General features: G+C 41.0%; 1 protein-coding gene and 1 long non-coding RNA gene across 8 annotated transcripts in view; one reads left to right on the top strand and one right to left on the bottom strand.

Moving 5' to 3' along the window:
- Nucleotides 1-15,188, top strand: part of KLHL31 (kelch like family member 31) — a 196,247-nt gene that overhangs the window by 44,642 nt on the left and 136,417 nt on the right. The window lies entirely within an intron of this gene.
- On the bottom strand, nt 968-14,987 carry LOC122238656. Of its 2 annotated transcripts, none has more exons than XR_006217693.1 (3): nt 14,747-14,987; nt 3,639-3,798; nt 968-1,111 (listed from the first exon to the last, which is right to left on the bottom strand). It is a non-coding gene; the product is annotated as an uncharacterized LOC122238656 (long non-coding RNA). The 2 variants fall into 2 exon arrangements; XR_006217692.1 differs by lacking the exon at nt 14,747-14,987 and adding an exon at nt 13,890-14,042.

The following is a 15,188-nucleotide window of genomic DNA, read 5'->3' as shown; positions in this document are numbered from 1 at the left end:
ATGCCCGCTATTAGTGTTCTTGAACTTGAGCCACACCTCACTGTACATAAATTCAGAAACTGAACTTCTTTTTTGACATTGCGTACCCAGAAGGAAGAAATATTGTTGAAAGAAATAAAAGAACTTTGGCATCAGACTGACTTGGACTTTAATTCAAGCCCCACATTCACTAGCCATGTAGACTTTGATTTCTCATCTTGAGAACAACATTTTTTGCCCCTGTGAAAATGGGGGAAATACCTCTTATCCTGCTCACTTGTTGGGACTAAATGAAACAGTGAATGGGCAAAGGTCTGTGGCAGTGCTGAGACATTTCAGGCTCTCGGTCTTCTTGACCTCTTTTCTCAGAGCTGCCCGCATATTTTCTAGACCAGGGGTCCGCAAACCATTTCTGTGAGGGACCAACGAGTTAGTATTTTAAACTTTTCTGGACAAACTCATTCACAGCTGATCACTCAGACCAGTAAAACTTATTAGCTATGTAAATTTGGACCACAGTTGTGCATGAATTTGGCATTCCACAATCAAAGTACAACCCAATACTGTAATTCAGTCACTATGAAGGCTTCTCACTCTTTCTGTCTCTTATAAGTCTTAGGCACAAATATAAATTAAGCAGTTCCTTTATACCTCATTCTGCTTTTAATTTAGAGGACAACCCCACAATGGCTCTGGGATGGCATCAATTATCCTCAATTCGGGCCAGCTTTACAGTCTTAGGAGTGAATTGCTGGTATATAAGTTTTCTACTACTCACAGAATGACTCCTTTTGTGACAACCTGGGGGGCGGGGGAAGCTACTCTGGGCATATCTTAATCACGAATTCAAACTGGCCAGAAAAACAGTCAGAGAAGAGAAAGCGTGCCTATATGCATTATAAGATTTATACAAACTTTTACAAAGAAAACAGAGATCACAGAAGAGTGTGACTTGACTTTTCACCTTTAAAGAAGCGGCACATAAGAAAGTCTGGTTGCGCAATGCCTCCTTGAGGCTCAGCTAAAAAGTAACCCTAGCTGGCCTGAGATCAGCAGCAACCACCACAGCATTTCTTTCTTCCTTCCTGGTTATACAATTCATCATGCTTAGTGAATAGCCCTGGAGATATCACTGCAGCAAAGAAAAAAAGGGATATCTTAAGTTTAATTTTTTTTAATGTTCATTTTATTTTTGAGAGAGAGAGCACAGTGCGGCAGGGACAGAAAGAGAGGGGAACAAAGAATGCAAAGCAGACTCTGTGCTGCCAGCGTGAGCCCGATATGGAGCTCCAACTCATGAACTGTGAGATCATAACCTGAACCGAAGTCAGACGCTCAACTGATGGAGCCCCCCAGGCACCCCATCTTAGGTTTAATATAATGATAAATAAGAAGCAATGTGAGTGGTCTCATAGAAAGGATCTACCAAGCACCTTCTCAACACAATGTAACCTCTGAAACATTCCCTCAAGATAGGTTGTCCCCATTTTGCATTTAAAGATACTAAGGCTCAGAGAGTTTAGACTTCTGCCCAAATTTCATCTAAACGGCAGGTAATCAAACTGGACTTGAAATCCTCTATTTCTCAGCTCGAGATGATAACTCTGCTTGTACCACACCAGGATGCCCCTTTCAGGGACTAGGAAAATAATTATAGCATTTATATATATGGGAAATCCTACCCTCTCTTTACTTTGTTTTCTAATTAGAACTGATTTTATTTGATCACCAGCCTTGAAAACAGTGTCCTTAATTCAATTGTGCCTAATACATTTCTGTTTAAATAACCATTTAAGCTACATTGTGGGTTATACAGGCTTTTCTGAACTAGCCTGAAAATCTATTCACCCTTTAATTGCTGAGGAAACTATCTGTCCCAAATTGCTGAGGAAACTCATTTATTAATATATATTTGGAGTAATGTTCAATTATGTATTACAGATTTCCAATGTCAATGAGTAAATATTGCCAGAGTGTTATGTAAGTTATTAAAATTTCTGCATTACATTTACATCCACCCATTTTTATTAGACTTCTAAGAGTTCTGAAGGGCTGTGGCTTATGATTAGGAAAGATGGGACAGAAAATAGAGATAGATGTAAATCTCAGCCTTGGCTATACCTGGGAATCATCTGGAGAGCTTTAAAATGTGCAATGTCTGGGTCTAATGCTTAGAGATTCTGATAGTATTTGAGTTGGAGCCTTGGTATCAGGTAACAAGCTTCCTGGGTAATTCTGACAAACAGCCAAGATTGAGAAGGAATTAAAAAGAAACAACAATTAAAAATATCCCATAGGAAAAAAAAATTACCCCATAGAATGTACAACACCAAGAGTGAACCCTAATGTAAAGTATGGACTTAGGGTGCTTAACCATGTCAGTGTAGGTTTATCAACTGTAGCAAACGCACCACTCTGGTTGGGGTTGGTAAAGGGAGAGGTAGGCATGTGTGGGAGCAGGAGGCATAAGGAAAATCCCTCTACCTTCCTCTCATTGTTGTTGTGAGCCTGACTAAAACTGCTCTAAAGGAAAAGTCTTTAATTTTTAAAAGCATACAAAATAAATATTTTAAAAAGAAAAAAAAAGGATTTCTTCTTTAATTTGGTTACAGGAAATGTAAATATATATGGAAATGTGACTAGGAAAATATTTAGTGAAGGCAATAATTTAAACAGTTCTTTTAATTTTAAAGACTTTTACGTGACACATGAAAGCCCACTTTTAAAAAGTTGTGCCTACCATGTGCCTCAACATTTCTAAGTGCCTTACACCTGCTATTTCAAGTAGCCAAAATCATACCTAAAGAAAAATATATGCTTGTAAGTGTATATATTGGAAAATAAGGAAAATTGAAAATAAATGGATCTAGCACAAAATTCAAGAAACCAAAAAATAACAAATAAAATCAAAGAAAAAAGGTAAGAAAGGAAGGAAATAAGGAAGATAAAGGCAGAAACCAACCAAATGAGAAATTGAAAGAAAAAACGAATAGCAATTAAAAATAAAAGTCAAGGGGCGCCTGGGTGGCGCAGTCGGTTAAGCGTCCGACTTCAGCCAGGTCACGATCTCGCGGTCTGTGAGTTCGAGCCCCGCGTCAGGCTCTGGGCTGATGGCTCGGAGCCTGGAGCTGGTTTCCGATTCTGTGTCTCCCTCTCTCTCTGCCCCTCCCCCGTTCATGCTCTGTCTCTCTCTGTCCCAAAAATAAATAAAAAACGTTGAAAAAAAAAATTAAAAAAAAAATAAAAATAAAAAAAAAAATAAAAGTCAAATATGCTCAGTTGGTAGAGCATGTGACTCTTGATCTCAGGGTTGTGAGCCCCATGTTGGGTGGGGAGCCTACTTTAAATAAATAAATAGATATCTTAAAAAAAATAAAAAGTTGGAAAGTAATAAAATTACTAAATCTAACCTGGTAAACGATCACACCAAAAGAGATAATGTATAAGTAACATTATGGATAAAAAAGAGTCTATAGTTATAAATGAAGTAGGGAATAAAACCACTTGAAGAGCATACTAGTCAGTAAGCTTAAAAATCTATATAACTTTTTCAGATAGTTTTCTAGAGAAACGCAAATTAAGATTCGTTCAAAAAGACTTAGGATACTTGACTAGTATAATAACCAGAAGAGAAAACAAAGAGGAAGCTAATCATTTACCTTGAATAAGAACATCTTTTTCAAAATGAAAGATGTGTTTTTTCCCTCTTTCCCTCCTAGGAAGGAGACTTCTAGAAGTCCCACATCCCGCTTCTGCTGCCATCTTATTAGCCAGAATGTAGTCACATGGCCAAGGGGATTTGAAAAAGGTTGTCTTTACCTGGAAAAGGAAAAGGAAGGGTGGAACAGAAGGACAAAGTCATATTCAGAGGTGGCTAGAAATATCTCTTATTAAGCAGCAACAATCAACTAGATAAACTAATGGAAAAAAAGATATAGTTGGGTTTTTTTTTAATGTTTATTTATTTTTGAGAGAGAGACAGAGAGAGAGCATGAGCAGGCTAATGGCAGAGAGAGAAGGAGACACAGAGTCTGAAGCACGCTCCAGGCTCTGAGCTATGAGCACACAGCCTGATGTGGGGCTTGAACTCATGACCCATGAGACCATGACCTAAGCTGAAGTCAGATGCTTAACCCACTGAGCCATCCAGGCGCCCCTATAGTTGGGGTTTTAAGCCATAAAAATAACACGTCCAAAAAATGCATAATCATCATATAAGAAGAAAAAATCAAGTGTGTGTACCTCCAGGCCCAAGGAGACGCCAAAGGTGGCTTTTGGGGAAGGAGTGTGGAGGGAGCTAGGACGGGCTGACAAGGCGGTCACATGTATACATGAAGTCCTGCTGGGCCTTTAACATACTGAGACATATGGTATGTGGACCTCCCTTCACACTTGCTCCAGGCCTGTGTATGTGAAGGACTTATCTGGCCGGGGTGTCAGGATGGGGATTCCTATTTTATATAATTAGGCCAAGGAAATCCTCATTGTTAAGGTGAATGAGTAGAGAGCTGAAGGAATAAAGAGCAATCTGCATAAGTCACAAAATGAACATGTGAGGAAATCAAATTTAAAGTAATACAGAAGAAGCAGCAAACAACCCATCCAAACCCAAACCATATTTATGTTTATGTCGACGAGAGCCATGTGAGAAATGGTTTTCTAACAACTTCTTTGGAAATCTTGACTATGTCATGATCTAGCTTGCTTCTCAAATGGAATTAAAAACTCCTAGCAACCTCAATGTCCCCTGTGCGATAAGAGTGAATCCGGCAGAGGCCTGAAATGGAATGGCTGAGTGTGCGATGAGGTCAGCAGCTATGTGTGGTGTGAGGGAGAGAGGGCTCCATGACGCTGGGCTATAATTGGCTGGTATAAATGCCAGCAAGCCAGGCTGGCAGCAGAAGGAGAGACTGAACCCAATAATCTGAGTAGCAGAAGTTACATTAGCGTTTCTGCCCATTAGTGACAAGCACATGGTTCTTTATAAAACAAACTTCCAGTACAACAGTGTTGGCATATTGAATGCACTTATTCTTTCAAAAAGCACACCAGTTAGGGGCACCTGGGTGGCTCAGTCTGTTGAGCATTTGTCTCGATTTCGGTTTGGTAAGTAACATGTCACTGAGTTACAATATTGTCACATAGGTGTATGCAAGCATAGTTTAATTTGAGTTTTAAGAAAATGCTTCATATGATCTCACAGTGGTGGGGTAGAGCCCTGTGTTGGGCTCTGCACTGAGCATGAAGCCTGACTGGGATTCTCTCCCTCTCTCTCTCTCTCTCTCTGCCCCTCCCCACTCCTCCCAAAATAAATATATATATATATATATATATATATATATATATATATATATATACACACACATATATGTATATATATATATATATACACACACATATACATGTGTATATACACATATATGTGTGTATATATATATATATATATATATATATATATATACCAGTTAATTAAACTGTGATTACAATTATGTGGCAGAAGCTATGCAAAAAAAAAGAATGAAAACTGATACAAGTAAAATGATAATAATTGTCCTTGGTTGTCGGGGTAGTTTTTTCTACATTTCTGGGGTTTTTTCTTGCATACTCATTAATTTCATATTTGAAAAAATGTACTAAGACAAGCAATTAAATTTTTAGGCCTTATGAGCCTAGTAAAATGGATAATTAGGAGATAAATATATATTTTTTTCAATTTTTTAAAAGTTTATTTATTTATTTTGAGAGAGACAGAGACAATGTGAGTGTGGGAAGGGCAGAGAGACAGGGAGAGAGAGAGAATCCCAAGCAGGCCCCACACTGCCAGAGTAGAGTCCAATGTGGGGTTCAAGCTTACAAAACCAAGAGATCATGACCTGAGCTGAAACCAACAGTCAGATGTTTCACCAACTGAGCCACCCAGGCACCCCAGGAGATAAATATATTTAAATCAGTTTAGTCTCAATAATCAATTAGAATGATGATTTGGAAAGAGATGTCACAATATATATATTTCACCCAGGAATAAACTTAACAAGAAACGTGTAAGATCTATGTTTGTAAAGAAAAAAAAATATATATATATATATTTTATATATCCATATATATATCCATATATATATCTCCATACATATTTATATATATATGGAAAGACATATCTTATTTCCGCGTGGGACACCAAATACTAAAAATGCTATAAGAATCCACATTAGTGAGGGGAGCCTGGGTGGCTCAGTCAGTTAAGCGTCTGACTTTAGCTCAGGTCACGGTCTCGCGGTCCATGAGTTCGATCCCTATGTCAGGCTCTGAGCTGATGGCTCAGAGCCTGGATCCTGCTTCCGATTCTGTGTCTCCCTCTCTCTCTGCCCCTCCCCCGTTCATGCTCTGTCTCTCTCTGACTCAAAAATAAATAAACGTTAAAAAACAGGTTACTCTTTAAAAAAAAGAATCCACATTAGTGGATTAAAATGCAATTTCAGTAAAAAAAAAAAAAAAAAAAATCCAGTTAGGCTTCCTTAGAACCTGACATGGGAATTTTAAATTCATCGTAGAGAAGAAATTTGTTTAAAAAAGAAGAAAAACTAAAGAATAACAAGAAAAAGGGGGCGCCTGGGTGGCTCAGTCTGACTTCGGCTCAGGTCATGATCTCACGGTCTGTGAGTTCGAGCCCTGCATCAAGCTCTGTGCTGACAGCTCAGAGCCTGGAGCCTGTTTCAGATTCTGTGTCTCCCTCTCTCTCTGATGCTCCCCCATTCATGCTCTGTCTCTCTCTGTCTCAAAAATAAATAAACATTAAAAAAAAAAAAAGAATAACAAGGAAAGGGGTGCCTGGCTGGCTCAGTCAGTTAAGTGCTGACTTAGGCTCAGGTCATGATCTCATGGTCCATGGGTTCAAGCCTGTGTGGCACTCTGTGCTGACAGCTCAGAGCCTGGAGCCTGCTTGGGATTCTGTGTCTCCCTCTTTCTCTGCCCCTCCCCCACTCCCACTCTGTCTATCTCTCTCTCTCAAAAATAAATAAACGTTAAAAAAAAAAGAATAACAAGGAAAGAGTTGTCTTTCTAAAAGTCCTGTGAAACTGCAGAAATTAAAACAGAAAATAAAGAAAGAGGTGGAAGGAAGAGACCAGACTGTGTGAGATTGATTATCTGATACAGGGGGTATTTCAAATCCAGGAGTGACAATGGCCTGCTCCATGAATAGTGCTGAGAATGGTATTTCAGAAGCAAAAGAAACAAAGTAAGAGTTCTACTTCAAGAGTTCCTGTCTTCAATTCTGACTGGAAAGATTAATGAATGACAAGTCTATCCAAGTAGTAGATGGAAAAACCAGTGACTATTTTATAATCTTGGGATAAGTTACTTTCTTAAATAAAAAGAAAATTCAGAAGTCATGAAAGAAAATTGTAGCATAAATTGTAGACAAAAGATTAATATAATATGGTAAGCAACCACATAACTAAAGGGGCAAATCCAAAGGAGAAATGCTTAAGTCCAATAAACATATGAAGAGACATTCATCTTCATACATTCATTATGACATGCAAACTAAAGCATCATTGGGATCCATGTCTCTTACATTAGATCGGTTAACATTGAAAAGATTGATAATACCCAGTAGTTGCAAGGTGGTGGGGAAGAGGTATTTCTATACGTGATGGTGGGAATGTAATTTGGTGAGCCTTGTGGGGGTCAATTTGAGAATAAATATTTAAATAACCCAGGAATTCCACATCTAGAAGTCCATTCTACAAAACAACCTAACCATGGATATGTACACAAAGTGTTACCTATAAAACTGAAAAATTAGAATCAACTGAATGTGTTCCTGTAAAAGATTGGTGAGATGAATTCTGACTTAACCACGCTAGAGGATGCAATGCAGTGTCATTAAGGACGAAATAGTTCTGCGTGTACCAACGATGAAAAAAGCTTGTGACATGTCACTGAATTGCAATATTGTCACATAGGTGTATGCAAGGATGGTTTAATTTGAGTTTTAAGAAAATTCTTCATGTTATGTAGGGAATGGAGGAGTTTTAAGTTTTATTTTATGAACTTTTATATTGTTTCAAATGTTATTAGTCTTATGTTTTTAAAACACTCTATTTAGCTGCAGTATTCAAAATTAAGTATCTATCAGTCCAGGTGTCCAACTTTCCTGCCCTCACTGGGGTCCAAGCTACTCATCACCTGTCCTCGGTGTGTAAAATTTCCCTGGAGGAGCACCTGAGTGGCTCAGTCAGTTAAGCCTCCAACTCTTGATTTTGGTTTAGTTCATCATCTCTCATGAGATCAAACCCCAGCATTGGGCTCTACACTGACAGCACAGAGCCTGCTTGGGATTTTCCCTCTCCCTCTATGCTCCTCCCCTGCTTGCTTGCTCTCTCTCTCTCTCTCTCTCTCTCTCTCTCAAAAATAAGTGAGCTTTAAAAAAAAGTTCCCTGGGGCATGCCTGGGTGGCTCAGTTGATTAAGCATCCAACTTCGGCTCAGGTCATGATCTCACAATTTGTGAGTTCAAGCCCCGCGTCGGGCTCTGTGCTGATAGCTCAGAGCCTGGAGCCTGCTTCGGATTCTGTCTCCTTTTCTCTCTGCCCTCCCACGCTCATGCTCTGTCTCTCTCTGTCTCTCAATAATAAATAAATGTTTTTTTTTTAAAAAAGTTCCCTGGACAGTGTGGAGGTTCCTCAAAAAATTAAAAATAGACCTACCCTATGACCCAGCAATAGCACTGCTAGGAATTTACCCAAGGGATACAGGAGTACTGATGCATAGGGGCACTTGTACCCTAATGTTTATAGCAGGACTCTCAACAATAGCCAAATTATGGAAAGAACCTAAATGTCCATCAACTGATGAATGGATAAAGAAATTGTGGTTTATATACACAATGGAGTACTACGTGGCAATGAGAAAGAATGAAATATGGCCCTTTGTAGCAACATGGATGGAACTGGAGAGTGTGATGCTAAGTGAAATAAGCCATACAGAGAAAGACAGATACCATATGGTTTTACTCTTATGTGGATCCTGAGAAACTTAACAGAAACCCATGGGGAGGGGAAGGAAAAAAAAAAAAAAAGAGGTTAGAGTGGGAGAGAGCCAAAGCATAAGAGACTCTTAAAAACTGAGAACAAACTGAGGGGTGGGAGGGAGGGGAGGGTGGGTGATGGGTATTGAGGAGGGCACCTTTTGGGATGAGCACTGGGTGTTGTATGGAAACCAATTTAACAATAAACTTCATATATTGAAAAAAAAATTTTTTTAATTTAAAAAAATAAAAAAAATTTTAAAAAGTTCCCTGGAAAGATTTTAGAAAACAGTGATGCCTGTGCTCCATCTCAGAACAAGTAAGTCAGAATCTCAGGGGTAGGACTGAGGCACCCAATGCATGGTCTGCAGACCAGCAGTATCAACAGGATCTGAGAGCCTGTTAGAAATGCAGACTCTCAGGCCCCACCGGAGACCTACTCCATCAAAGTGTGCATCTTAAATCACACCTCCCAGGGAATTCATTTGCACATTAGGTTGAGAAATGCTGACTATTCCATTTAGTGACCCAAGGTAAATTACTTAATGTATGGAGACTCCACTTTTCTCGACTGTAAAATAGAGGGAAATAATATCTCTGAAAGCTAAATGGGCTTATGTGTGTGAAGTGTCCAGGGCCCCACCAGGCATATAGTAGGGACCCAGTGAATGGTACCTTTTGCATGCTGGTTACTTCCAACTTTGCGCCTCAAAAGTGGATGGCTCACCCACCCGACCTCCACTGACCACCTCACCAGAAAATCCTGTGCTCTGCATACTCTCTGTGAGACATACAGACCAATGATCAGGGTACACGAGGTGGTGGCTACTATCCAGCACACCCATGTGCTTCTGCTCCCACAGGTTCAGCTGTGTGTTTACCAAGAGGCAGCTGGGTGTGTTCCCAAACCTGTTTATGCCAGTAGCACTTGTTATTGAATTACATAACTTAATTAAACATTATGTAAACCAATGAAATAGGAGTCCAAAAAGTAAACTGTTCCCATGAAATGCTACATTGAAGGCTTTCAAAAGACCCAATAAATGCAAGTATCTAAAAATGCGCATGGGTGAGACAACTGTAGAAGACAAGAGAAAAGAAGTCATATGCATGTACAATTATATTCAGGTTGCTTGGCAAGGTTTGAAAATTTTTCTGTCCAAAATAAGGAAACCAAAATTGAATTCACAATTGACGTTTTGTGCGTGAATTTAATAAAGGTCCATCTACCTGTGCTCACACAGAAGGCCTTGGCTCTATGTCAAAAGATTGGGGGTGAGTATCTCTATGTGTCAAGTTAAAATAAAGTATCTCCAGTATGGGTAGGCATCTCTTGGAAAGATTTCCCATGTGTTCTGGTCACAGAAGGCTTGGCACTCTGCAGGGCCCAAAGAGAATTTGTCTCTGCCATCGCCTCTAATGTACACACTGAGTGGGCTGATTCTTTCCTGTCCTTATGTGAAGCCTCAAGCAGCCCTCCCAGTCACTCTGGGTGTGAAATGTCCTGAGATCACCTTTGGTCTTAAGGAAAGCCTTGTTTTAGTAATTAAAATAATCAGTTTAGTTTAATAACAAAATTCCATATTTTCCCCCTCCCTGAGCTGAGGCTTGATTTAGGCCACGAAACCCAAGGTCTTGGGAGTCGGGGACACAAGGGCCATTAGGACAGGTGGATGTCCATCCTCTTTCAGTGCCTCCCCTTACTAACTGCCTTTCCATCCCCTCCAGGGTTGGGCCTGGGACAAGCAGGTTAAGACAAAGGGCACAGTCTTCCATGGATAATACGTCCGCAACCTGGCATGGCTGCCCGTTGGTCTTGGGTGTACAGGGTTGAGTCTGTCATGAGGTATTCTCCCCATTGCAAATCCCCACTGAAAAGCACATGATGAAAGCGATCATTCCTCTGCCTGCCTGCTCTCACTGCCTACACTCAACCCTCAGGCTGCTAGTCTGAAGAACTCTCCAGAAGGCCCTTTCTTGGTGGTCCTTCTTAAGAAGACTCTAGGCCAGCTCCCTCACATGAATCCAAACAACAAACCAGAAAAACTCACCTCCTTGTCCCAATGTTGGTGAAAGAACAGCTTAGAGTTCTAGCCATAAGAGCTTGTCAACACCTAGGGTCTCCAAGTACAGTTGTACAGATTATACACATTGTCATCTGTGTGGATGGCACCTTACAGTTGTGCAGTGTACATCTGAACAGTCATCCTCAGAGTCACTAGCTCACTGAAACCCAGAGAACACACATCAAGCTTAGGTGACTGCCTCAAAGCCTTTTTCACTTGGATTGGGAAGTGATAAAGCACACCTCTCCCCCTACTAAATTAAAGGGGAAATGTCACAGCTCTCCAAGAACTTTCTCCATAAGAATCCTCTCTCTTTGATCCTCTTTACTCTCCTCTTCAACTTCCTAGCCCCATCTTAAATTACTTCTAAGGGTCACAAAAACAGAATTTTTTTGACCACCTGGTTTACATAGGACACTTTGGAGTATGAGTTTATTGTTTGTTCTTATACCTTCCTTCAAACAGGACAGAAATTGCTCTTGTTACACCTTTAACTGACTTTTAAAACTAATTGACCAAGAGAGTGCCTGGGTGGCTCAGTCGGTTAAGCATCCAACTTTAGCCCAGGTCATGATCTCATGGGTCCTGAGTTTGAGGCCCCATTTCAGATCCTCTGTCCCCTGTCTCTCTGCCCCTCTCTTGCTTACCGTGTTCTGTGTGTGTGTGTGTGTGTGTGTGTGTGTGTGTGTGTGTGTCTCAAAAATAAGTAAACATTTTGGGTGCCTGGTGGCTCAGTTGGTTAAGCGCCCAACTTTAGCTCAAGTCATGATGTCACAGGTCATGAATTGGAGCCCCCACTTTGGATCCTCTGTCCCCCTGTCTCTCTGCCCCTCTGTCACTTGCGTGTGCTCTCTCTCTCTCTCAAAAATAAGTAAACACTTGGGGCACCTGGGCGGCTCAGTCAGTGAAGCACCCAACTTCAGCTCAAGTCATGATCTCACAGTTCATGGGTTTGAGCCCCACACTGGAATCTGTGCTGACAGCTCGGAGTCTGGAGCCTGCTTCAGATTCTGTGTCTCCCCCTCTCTCTCTGCCCCTCCCCCACTGGCACTCTGTCTCTCTCTCAAAAGTAAAAAATAAACATTAAAAAAATGTTTTAATAATTAACATTAAAAAAAAACAAAACAATAATTGACCAACTGTGGACCCAATGGCTGTTGTACATGGAAACACTTTATGCAGGAGGATGCGCCAACAGAAGGGAATCAGGCATTCAGAGAACTTTCACAGAAATGCTTCACAGAAATGCACAATTTACATTAGCCTTGAAACATCTGCCAGACCAAATCTAAGTGGAAGGGTACAGGAGCCAGAGAGGGGTCCTATTGGTGGAGAGATTGACATTGACTATCCATATTCACTCAAATTATGTTATCATGTCTGTGAAAACTTGGTCTGGCAAACATCAAAAAGACACAAGAACGGGATAATCTTAGCCTCTTTTCCTGCTTTAGAAGTTAGAATGATTGTTTAAGAGATGTCAGGTGAAATATTTCCTAATTTGTGTCATGAAACAGCCTTAAACCCTATCAAAAGATTATGGCTGTGGGGCACCTGGGTGGCTCAGTCGGTTGAGCATCAGACTTCAGCTCAGGTTGTGATCCCACAGTTTGTGGGTTTGATCCCCATATCTGGCTCACTGCTGTCAGTGTGGAGCTCGCTTCTGATTTTCTGTCTCCCTCTCTCTCTGCACCTCCCCCCCACACTCAAAAATAATAAAAATAAATTAAAAGGCTATGGCCATAAACCCCATAGGATGATACACTGCTCAAGAATGCAGTTGCTGAAGCCATGAGAGGTAGCCCTCCAGGTCCACACTCATGGGCTCAGCTGTGTTTTCCACAGCAGAGGACTAAGCTAGCATGGTCCTGATGGGTGTCACCCCAGTCCCATGCTTCTCCAGACCTAACCTTTGCCATTGTGAGATCAAAACTGAGGCCAGACCCCCACTTCCCTCCTGCTGAGTTCTTCTTTGGGACCTTGTCATTGGGTCAGCCTTGTACTTTACAGTTTTCAAGGTCAGCACTGAAAGAAGCAAATTTCCTTCAAGCCCCTTTAACTGCAGTGCAACTATGTGGCCATTAGGTGGATATGACCCTGATGCCCGAAGACACTGCAGAGTAGGAGTTGCAAAACATGTGTTTTGTGTTTTGTTGCCATGGGCAATGTTGAAAACAAATTAGTTACCAACATTTAGAGATTAGGCTATATCACATGAAAAGGTGATTTTTTTTTTTCTTGTCTTGAAATTAGAATCTCTCTCAACATACTGGGCCTAAATTCCTAAATGGCAACAGATAACTAAAACATTTTTTCCTGATACCCTGTGATAATAAACACATTTGATCTCCGAGGTTCATGGGTTCAAGCCCTGCATCAGGCTCTATGCTGACATCTCAGAGCCTGGAGCCTGCTTTGGATTCTGTGTCTCCCCTCTCTCTGCCCCTCCCCCATTCTCTCTCTCTCTCTCTCTCTCTCTCAAAAGGAAAAAAATAAACATTAAATTTTTTTTAAAATAAATAAATAAAAAGTTTATCCTAAAAGTAAAAGGTAAGGGCACCTGAGTGGCACAGTCAGTTAAGCAACTGACTCTTGATTTTGGCTCACGTCATGATCCCACGGTTTGTGAGTTTGAGCCCCACTTCAGCACAGAGCCTGCTTGGGATTCTCTCTCTCCCTCTGTCTCAAAATAAATAAATAAACTTAAAAAAAGTAAAAGCTACACTTGAAATTCTCTTTAAGGTCTTATGAATTGCACTGCAATTTCCTCTGCCCATTGGAGAAACACATTTTAATGGAGTCCTTTACCTGACTCACCCAGAAAATACCTCCAAAGCCTTCAGGACCATGCCAAACATGATCTCCTGTGCTGAAACGTCACCAGCTTCTTGGGGCTGCTTCCCTTTGCTTCCATTATACCTAAGTCTAGTTAGTCTTTTTCTGATGATGTAATCATCATTCATCTCCCCAACCGGACTGTGAGCAATTTGAGAAAAAAAAAAAAAAAGGTAATAATTTACAGGGCATTCCTAGCAGCTGAGCTATAATGTCTGATTAATGCTTATTTAATAGTGCATCATCCTTCAGGTCTCAGATTAGATATAGTTTCTATGAAGAAAACTTCCAACCTGTCCTGACACAACTGACTTTACCAGAACCCCTGTTATGCCTCTCCAAATATGGCCAACTTCTCATTCACAGCACCTGTTACAATGGTAGTTCATTGTTTGGTGGGAATTATTTGTTTGTCAGGGCCTTTCCCACCAGATTCGTGAGGCTGAGCCTATGTCTTCTGGTTCCTCAGTGTATTCACCCATCTGCCTAGTACGGTGCCCAGCAGCTATTCTCAAGTGGTTGCATGGCCCATGCATAGTCATCAGGGTCATGAGTATCCAGCATAACAGTTCTGCCACTGCCCCCATGCTCCTGTCTGCTGTCACCATCTGTAAGTCCCAGGAGAAAGGGCCCCTGCCTTCTTTTGCTCACCATTATGGCTCCAGTCCAGTGCCTAGTTCAATGTCTGTGTCTGGAGCACCACATATGCGTATCCCTTGCTCTAGTCATCACCTCAGCCCCCAGTTCTGTGCAAACTTTCACCTACATTGTGCAGGTAAAATCTGTCAGTACGTCACTGGCCCAAGGTGTGGAATCCTGGGAGAACCTACTTGACTCACAAGAATACACAAGCCAGAAGCCAGGGTGTTAGTGCCTGTGGGGCCACTCTTGGTCAGTGGACAGTTATATGAGATCCATTTCAGAAAGCTTCTCAAGAGATCCAGAGGGCTGAGGCACAGCAGCCCACAGTGCTAGGCAACTTCTTAATGCATCCTTGTGCTGTCTTTCTCTCTGTTCTTTTTCAGTCCTCTGGCCTCTCACTCTTCCCTGCGATCACTTCCCAAATACACCTCCCATAGAGGCGTATACCTATATAGGTGTATATAGGCTCTGCTCTCAGGGAAATCCAGGGCAACATATGATGCAACAATTTGTTGTTGAATGAATGAATGACCCAGTGAATAAACAAGACCTTAACCATTGTGGATGCATGAGCATAACTGGGTCTCCAAAAATATCATGAATGATCATTTGCATTCATTACCACTCCTAAGAATAGAA

Source organism: Panthera tigris, chromosome B2, assembly GCF_018350195.1.
Source record: "Panthera tigris isolate Pti1 chromosome B2, P.tigris_Pti1_mat1.1, whole genome shotgun sequence".
NCBI lineage: Eukaryota > Metazoa > Chordata > Mammalia > Carnivora > Felidae > Panthera > Panthera tigris.
The sequence above is the reverse complement of the archived record's forward strand: the minus strand, read 5'-3'. Positions and strand labels throughout refer to the sequence as shown.